The sequence below is a fragment of the Triturus cristatus genome, chromosome 3_1 (genome assembly GCF_964204655.1).
Source record: "Triturus cristatus chromosome 3_1, aTriCri1.1, whole genome shotgun sequence".
Taxonomy (NCBI): Eukaryota; Metazoa; Chordata; class Amphibia; order Caudata; family Salamandridae; genus Triturus; species Triturus cristatus.
Window position 1 is genome coordinate 225,970,026 of NC_140583.1, and position 14,389 is coordinate 225,984,414.

At 44.0% G+C, this 14,389-nt stretch overlaps 1 protein-coding gene across 8 annotated transcripts in view; it reads left to right on the forward strand.

The window, feature by feature from the left end:
* The window catches only part of HERC1 (HECT and RLD domain containing E3 ubiquitin protein ligase family member 1), a 1,817,725-nt gene that overhangs the window by 1,509,344 nt on the left and 293,992 nt on the right, over positions 1–14,389 (forward strand). The gene's annotated exons all lie outside the window — the stretch shown is intronic.

Genomic DNA, 14,389 nt, shown 5'->3' on the forward strand with positions numbered 1-14,389 from the left:
AGCAAAAGGCATACTTTGCAGTGTGTCAAAAGGCTTCCAAATATTACCTCAGCAGAAGACGGCCTTTCGTAGACATAGACAGCTTGTATGTAGAAATGGGACTTAGAGCTGGATTTACACTCTATTAGATCAGTTTCTGCCAATTAAATAAGCATTGCATTTATTTCACATATTTTCACCCAAAGCTTCTATGCATTGAACTGCCAATCGCCTGCAGTCTTATAGAGTAACAAAGAATGGAAATACCAACAGAGCCAAGGCCAACACAGAAACACAAAAGCTAAAAGTTTTTAAGATACTCATCAAACTCCATCCTTAATTTTATCGCTTATATTATATATTACATAATGTAAGGGATAATGTAGTATTTAATATATCTCGTTTTGGGTAAACGGAGATAAAATTCTATCATTACTCTGAATACATTTATGGCTCAACCCTTGCATTTAAACATTATTTAGTTTGTTTCCGTTCAATAATTGGGTACTATGTAGAGCTTCACTTATATGGTAATTTCCTGCCCTACCCCAGCTTGTGGAATAATATTAATTTTTGAATTTACATCTGGGTAATACATACTGTAGGAGGCTGGCTTAGTATATTGTGCACAGTTTTTTAAGTGAAACACCTTGCACTTATCCAGACAACCCTTATGATGATTTTAGGGGTCTCAGACTGTGGTAAATAATTTAATTACCGGGACTTAATTTGATACAGAACATAATAAAAATAGCTCAGTAAATAAGAGGCAGAATCCGTGGTATTAGAGGTTCAGAATGGGCTTTATTCTAATGGACGATTTCGAAATCGTGGCCTCCAAGTTCCATCACCACGGAGGTTCAGGAAGTGAAGTACATACATTATTGATAATTAATCACTTTTATACAATAGGCATTACAGTGAGGCAAAGGCAAGAGGCGTAACAATTGATAGTAAAGATAACATTTCACATGCGTAGCTGAAGGAGGCGTAATTGGGAGTAACAAGAAAACGTCATTGGTTGTGATGTCACATATGGGTGGATCTATGAAATAATTTCGCAATGTCAGCAGAAATACTTGGCAGAAATGCGCGCGCAGCAGCATGACGTGTGATTGACGTGCAGCTAGGGGGTGAAGGGGACTTGACATTTAGCTCTACATGTGGCGACAGATGTCTGGAGGGTCAAGTCAACCTAATCCCAAATCATATCTAACATCCTATGTTTAAAGAACTATGTTATCCAAAAGAGAGGCCTTCTTGGAGTAGAATCTTATTCTATACTGACTATACTGACTGTTAGTGCGTGTACAAGCGTCTAAGTGTCTACACTAGATGCGAGGGCAGGAATCTTCCATAGTAACAGGACTATGAATTACTTGTATAAAGACAGAGAAGCCGGGCCTTTGCTCGGTAGCTGGCAGAATGCCTACTCAAACTACTAGACAGGAATGCATTGGGCAGGGAGCGGAGCAGATAATTTTCGAAGGTGAAATACAGTTCTTGGCAGGCAGCAAGCTGATGTCAGGCATCGTGAGCCGCGCAGGGAATGAGACAAAGTTCATGGTCACAGATGCAGGCTCGGACTGGAGCTTCAGAGACAGAAAGCAAGAAAAGCTTGATGACAGAATCAGGGCCTACTTGCCTGGACTGTAAAATGGCATAAATGAACCATATAAAGGCGGTGGCCTTTTGTACTTAGGAATGGAATATCCGGCCCATTCATGGCGGATCTGAAAGAGGACATGTTAACGATGGACGCACATGTATTTGCGTCTTCATAACTAGAACTGGAGGGAACATACATGTACTTGTAACATGCACATAGAACCGTTGGGGTCCAAGATAGGGGACATAACTGACCAGAAAAATCCATATTTCCACATTCCCTCCTTGTCCCCTACTTGCCCGTCAAGAGATATCAATCTTCATCAATCCATTGATCTGTTCATATAGCATCATTTGTTCTTCTTTCTTCTTCCGGGATTTTGAACGAAAATCTTGATGTGGAATACACGATGTGGCACACAGACCACAAATCGCTGGTCCACATTGTAGGCATAGACAGCAACTGAATAGTATGAGAAGGCCAATACCTAGGAAGGATAGAACTCTCCATCCCCAGGCTGATAACACGCTCCAAAACCATCCGGACCAAGTCCAAGTGCCTGGATTCTGGTGTATCTGGCTCACAATCTTATGAAGGCGCGTTATAGCTTTATATACAGATGGCGAATTTTCTGGTATGAATACGCAGCAGCTTGATCCGATGACCCTACAAGCTCCGCCCCTATCGGCCAGGATGACGTCAAGGACAAGACGATTTTGAAGCACAACAATCCGCATAGCAGACTGCTCTTCTGTTAAATTGCCTAAGGCGGAAATAGTTTCGTTCACTACTGCTTCAAGGGTTCTAGTCAATCTACGTATCAGCTTACTATTAGTAACGGTACCTATATAGGGAAAGAGACCTTTATTGAAATCTGTGTATTTTTCCCATGCTGTTTCAGTGTAATCGACTATTGGGAGATCTCTCCTTTCTCTATTGTGTACTAAATGAGTATTTCTGTGATAATCAGGAGGAGCTAGGAAAACAGGTGGCAAAAGGAATCCAATGTAGCAGGTACCATCCCAATCTAGAGGCAAACGTACATATGCCGTCTGACCACATATAAAATAGGAATGGCGGGAAGCTCTGAATGTCGACTTGCCTTGATCACTGAATTCTATTACAGTGGTGCATCTACTATGGCCCATATGTATGGAACCATTCTTTCTTACACATAATTCACCTTTTACTGGAAATACTGACATGGCGGGCAAAATTGGAGTAGCTTCGGATTCGATATTTAGGATCATAAGATTAAGCGTAAAGTTACCTAATCCATATACTTCATTTTCTAGATCAGTTCCTGTTCTTTTGGGAAGTCCCTCCTTGTTGGGGTGGCAGACTTTAAGTAAAAATAAGTTCAGATTTCCCCATACCCAGTTGTCTTGATAAACTGCAGAATTTGAATCTAAGGAATTAATTAAACTAAACCATGCTCCACAGGAGCCGTTGTGTGTGAATGGGTATGGAAAAAGGGGTAGAATTCCTTTATAGTTCTGATAGGGAGGGAGTCGGCCACATATCCAACAATTTGTAGCATTGCTAACCTGATGGGAATGATGTAACATACTAATAAAAGTGTTATTGCGCAGCGCAAATCTGTATGACAATTCATGCGGGGGTAATTCACTAAAAGAATGTTCAGCAGTAATATTATAAACATGTCTAGAAATAGGATAATATATGTGCAACAATATACTTGCAATAATTATAAAAAAACTTAAGAAAAACAAAATTAATAACGTCACTGTGCAATGACTACGCAGTGATTTACAATATGTATGTCGTTTCAACATTTTTCGGGTTTTTTCTCTATTCAGATCTAAGGGATACATGTCGGAGACAAATTCAACCGCTTCACCTTGGAGAGGACTTAAACAATCAAATTTCCCGACTGATTAGATCTGAGTTTTAGTTTATAATGTCCGTGACTACTTGAGTCAACCAAAGGAAGTTTTGAGTCAATGGGTGAAGACACACGAGGTGTAGTTTTTATATCCGATGGTAGTCCATAAAATTTCTTGATATGACTTGAATGTACCCAGCCTTTTCTGCCTTCGATCTTCACGGCTGTCCTTGTGGTGAGCAAGACCAATTGTGGCGACCTCCACCTAGGATCCAGCTGAGTCTTTCGATCAAAGTTCCTCACTAAAACGAGATCCCCCGGAATTACGTCATGGGGTTTCACTTCAGTGTTGTCAGGAAAAGCTGCAGCTACCTGTGAACGACAAGATTGTAGTGCAGACATCAAGGAAGCCAAATAATCTGTCAGCATATTACAGTCAATATCAGTTATTTTACGTGGTATAGGCGTCCCCCACATATTTGGTGGTCTACCAAAGATCACCTCATACGGAGATAGCCCTGTTCGAGAGTGTGCTACCATTCTCATGTAAAAGAGTGCAACTGGTAATGCTACTACCCAGTCGACACCTTTCTCCCTGCATATTTTGGACAATCTAATTTTCAGGGTCTGATTATGTCTTTCCACGAGACCTGCTGCCTCGGGGTGTCGGACACAGTGGAATTTCCACTGATAGCCTAACAAAAGTGAAACGTGTTTCATTAGTTCGGATGAGAACGGCTGGCCGTTATCTGAGTAGACAGCACGTGGTAAACCGTATCGTGGGAAGAATTCTCGAACTAACTGTTTGGCAGTAGTCGGGGCAGTGTAATCTGAAACCGGGTATGCCTCTGTCCAACGGGAAAGAGCACAGACAACTACGAGAACATATTTGAATCCTCGACATCGTTCCATCTGGATATAATCCATCTGGAGGATTTCAAAAGGGTGATCAGGAGGCTGAAATCCACCCTGCTCTACGGGGATGCTTTTTCCTGGGTTGAACTGACAACAGATCTTACAGGTACGAACTTTTTGTTTCGCTGCTGCTCGTAAATGTTTGTTGAACCAAATGTGTTGAATGCTGTCTAGCATAGCTTTCTCTCCTAGATGCGCTGGACTATGGACAGTGTTAATAATGACTTGGACCATTGAATCAGGAAGGAACCATACAGATTTTTCCTTCGTCATCCATCCTTGATCCGTTTGGATCCCTCCTAATTCAGTCCATTTCCTTATTTCGTCTGGAGTAGCATGTGTCTGTATGTCAATTACATCAAGAGCGGGATCCTTAACCATCATGCAATGTGTTGGTGTCTGGACTATTGTCTTTGTCATGTCGGATGTTTGAGTTTGAGCAGTCTGTTTAGCTGTTCTGTCAGCTAGATCATTGCCTTGAGAAATGATATCAGTAATTTTCGTATGAGCTTTACATTTCATAATCGATATTGCAATGGGTAAATGTATTGCATCTAATAAGGCATGAATGAGGGGTCCGTGCTGAATGTGGGCACCGTGAGAAGTTAAATAACCTCTCTCTCGCCACAGCACGCCGAAGTCATGTACAACTCCGAATGCATAACGTGAATCAGTGTATATGTTGACTCTTTTATTTGTGGCTTGAATACAGGCTTGTGTCAGAGCGACGAGCTCTGCTGCTTGAGCGGACAAGGTATTTATACACTTGGTTTCAATAATTTCAGTGTCTGTTGTGACTGCGTAAGCGGCCACTAACTCTCCTGTACCTGTTCTCATACATGAACCATCTACATACAACGTCAAGTCTGGATCTGACAATGGGACATCTGTCAAGTCTTGTCTGGGTTTTGTCGTTATTGTAATAACATCAATACAATCATGAGCTAGTGGGTCTGTTCCATTTACAGGTAAAAGTGTGGCAGGATTCAATGTGTTACAACGTCTGATTTCTATATGTGGCTGAAACAATGTTAATTCGTAACCTGTAAGTCGCGCTATAGTCAAGTGTTGTGTTTGCGTTCGATTCACAAGAACCTCTACTGCATGTGGTACTTGTACTGTCAATGGATGTCCTAACACTATGGCATCGCTTTGTCTGATTGCTAAAGCTGTCGCTGCCACTGATTTCAGGCACGCAGGCAGAGCCTGAGCTACGGGATCTAATGTACTGGAAAAATAAGCACACGGTTTGTGTGATCCTGCTTGTTCCTGTGTGAGTACTGATAAGGCAGTACCTTCTCGTTCTGTAACAAAGAGTGTAAAATGTTTTCTGTAACATGGTGTTGCTAAAACAGGTGCTTGGCATAGAGCTTTCTTTAAGCTTTCAAAAGCTAGTGTGTGTTCCTGAGTCCAAGGGAGGACAGTCGATGTGGCTGCCTCCTGTGTTGTTAATTGAATGAGTGGTTTTGCTAGAAACGCATACTGAGGGATCCACTGCCTACAATATGAAGTGAGGCCTATGAAAGCCCGCACCTCCTTTTGTGTCTTGGGTATTGGCATATTTGCAATTAGCTGGATACGATCTGGTGTAAGCTGCCTTCCCTCCTTGGACAGCGAGTGACCAAGGTAAATAACTCGCTGGACACAGAATTGCAGCTTAGAAGGGGACACCTTGTGCCCCTTTTCGGCTAGAAATTGTAAAACCGTCAGTGATGCTTTTTCACATTCAGGTTCGCTTCGGGCGGTGATCAGCAGATCATCGACATATTGAAGCAGAGCAGTGTTGACTGGCATGTGGATACTGTCAAGTTCTCGTTTCAGTGCTTGGCTATAGATGCTGGGGCTTTCTGTAAATCCTTGAGGTGCGCGTGTGAATTTAAAGCTACGTCCATTTAAACTAAATCCGAACAAGTATTGGCTTTCCGGATCTATTGGGACGCTGAAAAAGGCATTCTTGAGATCAATTACAGTAAAGAATGTTGCTTCGGAATCAATAGCTGTCAGTAATGAAGAGATGTCTGGAACTACGGGGTATTGTGGTACAATACATTTATTTAATTCGCGCAGATCAATAACCAATCGATATACTGGGGGAGCCTTTGGATCAGTTCGTTTAAGAATCGGAATTATTGGTGAATTACATACATTGGAGTCGGTCTCCACAACCACTCCCTGGCCAATAAGCTCGTCAATGATTTGTAGTAAAGCCATTACAGCATCTGGGGGTAACTTGTATTGTCGCATTCGTGGTAGTACCACTCCTGCCTTTAGTGTGACTCGATATGGTGTAATGTTCATGCAACCAACATCTGTAGGGCCTTGTGCCCATAAATGTATCGGTAAAGTCTGCAGTCGGGAATCCATATCTCGAGACACATAGTGACCTTTGAAATCACGTAAAAACAATCTTACTCCTTCCGGAGAACAACATATTATAGCTCCTAAAGCTTTCAGTGTTTTTATACCTAACAAGTTTTCTGGACATGATTTAGTAAGCAATAAATCTGTAGTTCTGGTCAAGGGTCCTATCGTAAGTGGAAGAGGCTGTGATACTTCATTAACAATAGGTTTTCCTGAAAAACCAAGGGATATATTCTGTGAGCCTGAGAGGGGTGCCCCTGGAACTTCACTACGTTTTATAGTTGTTCGACTTGCCCCTGTATCTAGTAAAAATTTTCTATCTTGGCCTAATAATTCACTATGTACATAAGGTCCTTCTTGGTCTACAGGGACCTCGATAAGGAGTAAGTCAACTTCCCTCTCTAGGCTGGTTCATGCATATCGTTGGTAATCAGGATAGTCATACTGTGCGGTCTGGTACAGCTGTCGTGTCGTGGTTTGTGTGGCAGCAGCAGGCAACGCTGGTGCGGCTGGCACAAACTGTATAGACTGTTGTGGAGCTGGCATGGCCTGTGCATGCTGCGGTGCTCCTTGTTCATTCTGATCCTGTCTAGGTGGCCGTGGTCTTTCTTTTGTAATACCTGTGGCGATATTACGCTTCAGGACTGGGCAATCGTGTATGTAATGTCCTGGCTGTTTACAATAGTTGCATGTCCCTTTTATAGGTCCTGCTGAATCACCGGAATGTGTCGTACCCTTTTTATGACCTTCAGCTGGAACTGTCTGAGAGACTAGCATTTTCATTTTCGTGTCTTTCATGCGTCTTTGTTCATGTTCTTGTTCCTCTCTAATTCTATTGTAATGGTACTGTAACATTTGTAACATTTGTGATGGGGTATTACCTTGCCATGTACTCTCGAATTTTAATACTCTATTCTTCACTTGGGGCAAAGAATTTTCAACTAATTTTGTCACAAACAGATGTGGGTATGACTCGCTACTTGCTTTTATACCACTATTTATACCAAAACATTTTTCGAATCGGGCATAGAAATCACTAGTGTCTTCATCTTGCTTTTGTTTACAGGCTGAGATTGCACCCCAGTCTTCCTTTTTCGTGGTTAATAAACGTGGCAGTACCTGTACTAGTAAACCTGGTAGTGCTTTAGTTTTGTCCCCAAGCCCCGAACCTGGACCTCGGGCCTTTTCTTCATTTTCTAATGCTGTCCAATCTATCTTTTGGTCTCCTACCTCCCACTCTTTTTCCTTGAGTTTTTCATAAATGCCAGCAGGCATTAATACCTTCAATATTGTCATAATGTCGGGATAGGTATACTCGCCCATGAGTAACATGTCTTTAATTTCTCGGTGGAAACCCGCTGGGTCTTTGTCATGACTGGGTACCACTTTCTTCATTTCTAACAATTCTATTTTCGATATGGGCGTATATACATATACACGTTTAAACTGATTGTCCTCGCCCTTTATTGGGTGTACTTCTCGTAAGGGATTCTGTCTGTCCATGTAATGCATCGGTCTTTCCTTGATGGGCAGTGAAACATGTTCTGGACATACAAAAAGAATGTACTGCCTTCTGGATTCTAGTATTTCCTTAATTAACTTAGTACCTGAACCTTTCCATCTATACGTGAGTAATTCAGTCAATATATCAGGTAAGGGACCAGGATCTGAATGTTGGCTTTTATATAGTATAAGAAGTTGTTGAATCATATAAATCCCAGCTAAACATTGTTCATCTGGGGTGAGATTCAAAAATGTGTGTGCTACTGTATCATCATCATACTTTCCGGGACTGTCAACCCAATGAACGGCTGACCTGGCTAATTCTTGTTCATCCATAGAATCGAGAAAATGATAACCCCTTCGTTCTCGCAGTAATTTGTCAGCGGCTTGGAACGAATGCTCGGGGGACCTTATATTTATTATAGGTGTTTGGAAATTCCTGTTATTATCTGGACATATCGGACGTATCGGATCAGTAAAACATCTAGTACTATTACAAGATCTTCCTCTACCTACATAGGCTATGGTGTCTGACTGTCCTGTGGGCAGTCCTGATCCTTCCTCCTCCTCGTTTTGTTCAAACTGGTCTACCGCTAATCTCTCTTCGTGTAGGCGTTCTATTTCTTTACGGATCTTTCTGCACATGGCTATTATACATTTTTGCCTGTCATGTCTCCCTTCTGATATATTCTGGCTCCATCTGGTAAGAGTTTCCATTGTTTCCGGGTCTACCCCCGGTCGGTCTTGATTTCTGATCACACAATTTATGAGGAAACGTAACAGTTCCCCTTGTATCTCCACTTTCTGGTATTCCATAGCTCTGTTAATACATTCAGAATCTCGCCCTGTCTGGACAAAATGATATATATTATCTAGATGCATAGTCATTCCTGGTAACTTCCCTAAATACACCGCGGCTCGTCTGATACGTAATGATGCCAGGATCATTTCGTCCTCTTTGCCGGGCACAGGGTCATATCTACAATCTACAAGAAGTTCTTTAAGCGTGCGGGAATTTATGAGTTTGGGGGTACGTGGGTGTGCTGACTCTTGAAAGGTAAGTTTATTTATTCTGGGTGGCGTAGAAAAAATATTGGTAGCACCTCCGGTAGCCCCGTCTGGAGTATCGGGCGTGAAAGGATTCGTAGAACGTGATACAGCAACTATAGGTGTGGACACAGCTATAGAAGTAGCTGTAGGAACAGATGTGGAAACGGACGTGCTTGCCGGAACTTGTGTCAGGATTTGTTGTTGTAAAGGTACAGATACAGGATCTTGGCGTTGAACCTCCCCGGCCGACGGTCTGTGTGGGGCGGGGTTAGCATACTCGGGAGCTGCGTCATCTAAATATGAGGAAAGAAAAACATCTTCTGCGGTTCTAGGATGCCCCTTAGGATGTACCTTTATTGGAAATAATGGGGGTGGCAAGTCTTTTGGTATCCCCGCAGTAGCCTTAGGTAATCCCTCGGCCAGAAGGGGATACATACCCTTCATAAGGGCATGTCTTTGTCTGTCTACTTGTTCTGATTTTACTCGTGTACCTTCTTCAATTAATAGATTTTCTTGAACTTTATTTGAATTCTCTTTACTCTTCTCTTCCTGTCTACGTGCTTTTTCTGTGCGTCTATACGATTCTTTATGCCATAATTCAATGGCGTCCTTCTGTGATTGTCTAGCTTTCTTTTTCCATAATTCTTCCTCTACTTTCACGATGCACTCTGCATCCCAGGTCCCAGCTGCGGGCCACCTCTGACTTTCTGGTAATTCCTTAGTGTAGTCTACCCATAGATCAAGAAATAATATAGCGTCTAGGCCGTGTTTATGATACATGAAGTACCCTGGAGTGTCCCTAGGAGGAATGGGAACAGCTTCTTCGAGTACCCCTTTTCTAGTTGTGATCTGTCTTAGTTTTGAAAAGAGCGGCATATTGAGAACTGGTCTGATACTTGGTTTTGAACAAACTTAATACAATAAAACACAATAATGAACAGTCATTCATACCACATGCAGGACATATCAATACATTTAACATTTAACATTTACATGAGCAACGATGATGATGACGATGATCTAAGAAAACTTAATCACTAAACATAATACTCGGCATTTAACTGATTTATTCTGAAATTATATACTTGATATACTAGATATACTGCTAAACAGTACAGATACACTGCTGGAACAGTGCAGACCGGATTTGTGTACCCAAACCCGTCTGGACCGGCACAACTTATGTGCACGCCAGAACGCCTCCCCAGTAATGGTACTCACCGGGTAGCTCGGAACGGAAGGCCTCGGAACGGAACTGAACTGAACTGGACCGGACTGGACTCGACTCGACAACTTCGGACACTTCAGGACATCGGAAACCTGGTGGGCCTCTGTATACCTCGGATCTTGCTCTCTCAGCTAGGCTCTGGTCGGGATACTTCGCACTTCTCACCGCCTCGTCTGGGTGTTGATCGCAGCCTCAGTCGCCCCCGCTTGACCGGAGGGAGATACAGGAAATCCTGCTGGTACGCGTTGTTATCCGTCCAGCTGTGGCAGGAGACCGGGCCTGCAACGCACCGCCGGCGCGTGAGATGAGAAAGTGTCCCTGTTCGGGCGCCATTTATGTGGTAAATAATTTAATTACCGAGACTTAATTTGATACAGAACATAATAAAAATAGCTCAGTAAATAAGAGGCAGAATCCGTGGTATTAGAGGTTCAGAATGGGCTTTATTCTAATGGACGATTTCGAAATCGTGGCCTCCAAGTTCCATCACCACGGAGGTTCAGGAAGTGAAGTACATACATTATTGATAATTAATCACTTTTATACAATAGGCATTACAGTGAGGCAAAGGCAAGAGGCGTAACAATTGATAGTAAAGATAACATTTCACATGCGTAGCTGAAGGAGGCGTAATTGGGAGTAACAAGAAAACGTCATTGGTTGTGATGTCACATATGGGTGGATCTATGAAATAATTTCGCAATGTCAGCAGAAATACTTGGCAGAAATGCGCGCGCAGCAGCATGACGTGTGATTGACGTGCAGCTAGGGGGTGAAGGGGACTTGACATTTAGCTCTACATGTGGCGACAGATGTCTGGAGGGTCAAGTCAACCTAATCCCAAATCATATCTAACATCCTATGTTTAAAGAACTATGTTATCCAAAAGAGAGGCCTTCTTGGAGTAGAATCTTATTCTATACTGACTATACTGACTGTTAGTGCGTGTACAAGCGTCTAAGTGTCTACACTAGATGCGAGGGCAGGAATCTTCCATAGTAACAGGACTATGAATTACTTGTATAAAGACAGAGAAGCCGGGCCTTTGCTCGGTAGCTGGCAGAATGCCTACTCAAACTACTAGACAGGAATGCATTGGGCAGGGAGCGGAGCAGATAATTTTCGAAGGTAAAATACAGTTCTTGGCAGGCAGCAAGCTGATGTCAGGCATCGTGAGCCGCGCAGGGAATGAGACAAAGTTCATGGTCACAGATGCAGGCTCGGACTGGAGCTTCAGAGACAGAAAGCAAGAAAAGCTTGATGACAGAATCAGGGCCTACTTGCCTGGACTGTAAAATGGCATAAATGAACCATATAAAGGCGGTGGCCTTTTGTACTTAGGAATGGAATATCCGGCCCATTCATGGCGGATCTGAAAGAGGACATGTTAACGATGGACGCACATGTATTTGCGTCTTCATAACTAGAACTGGAGGGAACATACATGTACTTGTAACATGCACATAGAACCGTTGGGGTCCAAGATAGGGGACATAACTGACCAGAAAAATCCATATTTCCACAAGACAACCATAGAAAGCTGTGGAGAGCATCCTTTAGGCATAATCCAGGACTGTTAACCAGCTTGTATAGTGTAGGTGAAATGAAAATGAACCACACAGTGTATTTATAAAAATATGACTATTTATTATACACAACGCTCACTAACACATTGGTATATCTCTTACCAGGAGATATCAACACAAATACACACAATACTTCAATTGCAAACAGGTAAGTAAGCACAATACACAGTGGTCTCCAGGGGGAGACCAAACCATATAAGTAGAATGCGAACTGAGACCGAAGTCAGGGCTTGGACCAGGAGTCTCAGAAGAGCTGGGGACACAAGGAGCCACCCAAGGTCTGTACCCAGGAACCCCACGAAGTCTGTGTGCCGAGTGGAAACACAGCCGCAAACTCAGTCGAAGTCAACAGGAAAGTCACGGTTACAGTTTTGAAGAAGGTCCCTTCCCAGTGCACCCTGAAGGAACCCAGCGGAAGACTGAAGGTTGGAGAGTCACCCCACACGTGGATACCCCAGAAACCAGGATACCTACCCCAGGGAAGCCGGGTGCATAGGTGCAAAGTGATGTCAGAAACTGCCGTAGATCACAAAAGAGGACTTCAGAAAAGATGCTGCTGGCGAAGACTATGTCAGAGTCCGGTGAAATCCAAGGGTGGATTCTTGAAGTGAAGAAACTGCAAGCAAAGGCTACAGAGTCTATACCACTCGAAGGGGACCAGGAGGCATGGAAGAGCAATGACCACTGATGATGGAAGATGCAGGAATGATGACGGTGACCTTGTCGCTGCAGCTGTGAGGACCAGGCGACGCTGTGGAAAACAAGGAGCCGTTTGTGAGCTGTCCCATATCGTATTTCGAGAGCCAGGAGGTCATTGACCGGCAGGGGCACCAAGAAGCCTTGGCAGCAACAAACAACGTAGTTGATGTTAACGGTGCAGTGTCGGGACCAGCAAGGTCCAAGTGACTTACCACTGACAGGTAAATCAGAGCAGGCCCCTAGCAAGAAGGGGAGCCCACCGGAGCCAAAGAAGATCCTCAAAATGACACACGGGCCGGAGGCACAGGAGTCGCAGAGGACCTCGAGCAGCTCACCAAAGAATGAAGGGCCACTCTGCAGAGGATGTGATGCAGGCGAAGATCTTGGCTGTAGAAGATGCTTGAAGTAGGAGCTTCTTGGAGCCCGAAGATCTCTGGAGGAGAGAGTCTACAAGCCTTGGCAACGGCAAGTCGACGCGGTGCACAGTGGTTCTGTTCCAGCAGTTATGACAAGGGATACTGGCCTCAAACTCGGTGAGAAGACAGTGCAGGCCTTAAGGGAGTTGCAGAACCACCACCTGTGTTACTGAGCCTTTTGGAGTCCGTGGGAGCCCAGGATCAGCCGACCGGTCAGCTGCGTTGCAGTGCCTGCAGATGCAGGGAAGTAAGTCCTTCACTACAAGGGAGATTCCTTCAGGTGTCTTTTGATGTCTACAGGCCTGGTGAAGAACCTGTATGGCGCACGGACACAGATGATGCAGAAGACCAGCAAGAACTTCCCTGGTGCAGTCTTGGTTCCTAAAGCGAAGTCCAGAGGGTCCAGACGGTCGAAGTTGAAGTGGTATGTGATCTGAATCTTGTCCCACAACGGATCTAGGGACATACCCACAGGTAAGCCCTTAAGTACCCTTTCGAAAGGGTTTGGACAATTCAGGGGTCCCTCCCAGAGGAGTGGCTGGACAGTGGGGAGAATACTCCCATGTCCTTTGTCCAGTTTCGTGCCAGAGCGGGAGCCAGCGGCTCCCTGAACTGGTTTGGGCTGGAGTATGCACAGAGGACACACACCAAATGTGCTCTTCAAGCAGTGTGAGTGGCGCTGGCAAGCGCCCCCAACCTACACCAACACACTAAACCCTGTCTGAGAGGTGGTCACACCGCCCTGTGACAGGATATCTATTTTCCTGCCTTCCCCTGCTTGAACTTGGCCCAGCAGCAGGAGGACTGAAACATGTCTCTGGTCGGCAGCAGCCCTTGCTTGCTGTCTGGTTCTGGAAGACTGGTACCGGGAGCACTGACAGCCACCTGGAGTGGAGGAGCTTTACAGTGCATGGAATCAATATGATTCCAACATGTTTGATAACAAACATGACAGGGTTCTTTACAGCTAGTTTAGAGATGGTCATCGCGTAATGAGGCATGGCCCCTCTATATGTTATAATAGCTGATGCATTACAACCCAGGTGAATGGACATTGAAAATTGTAGGGGTGCCCAGTTCATGCAGAGGCACCCTCACACTTAAAACCGAGCACCCTGCCTTCAGGATTGAAAGGCCTGCCTTGGGAATGACTTATAGCTCTTAAGAGTTGTGACCTCATATATAAGAAAACTTATC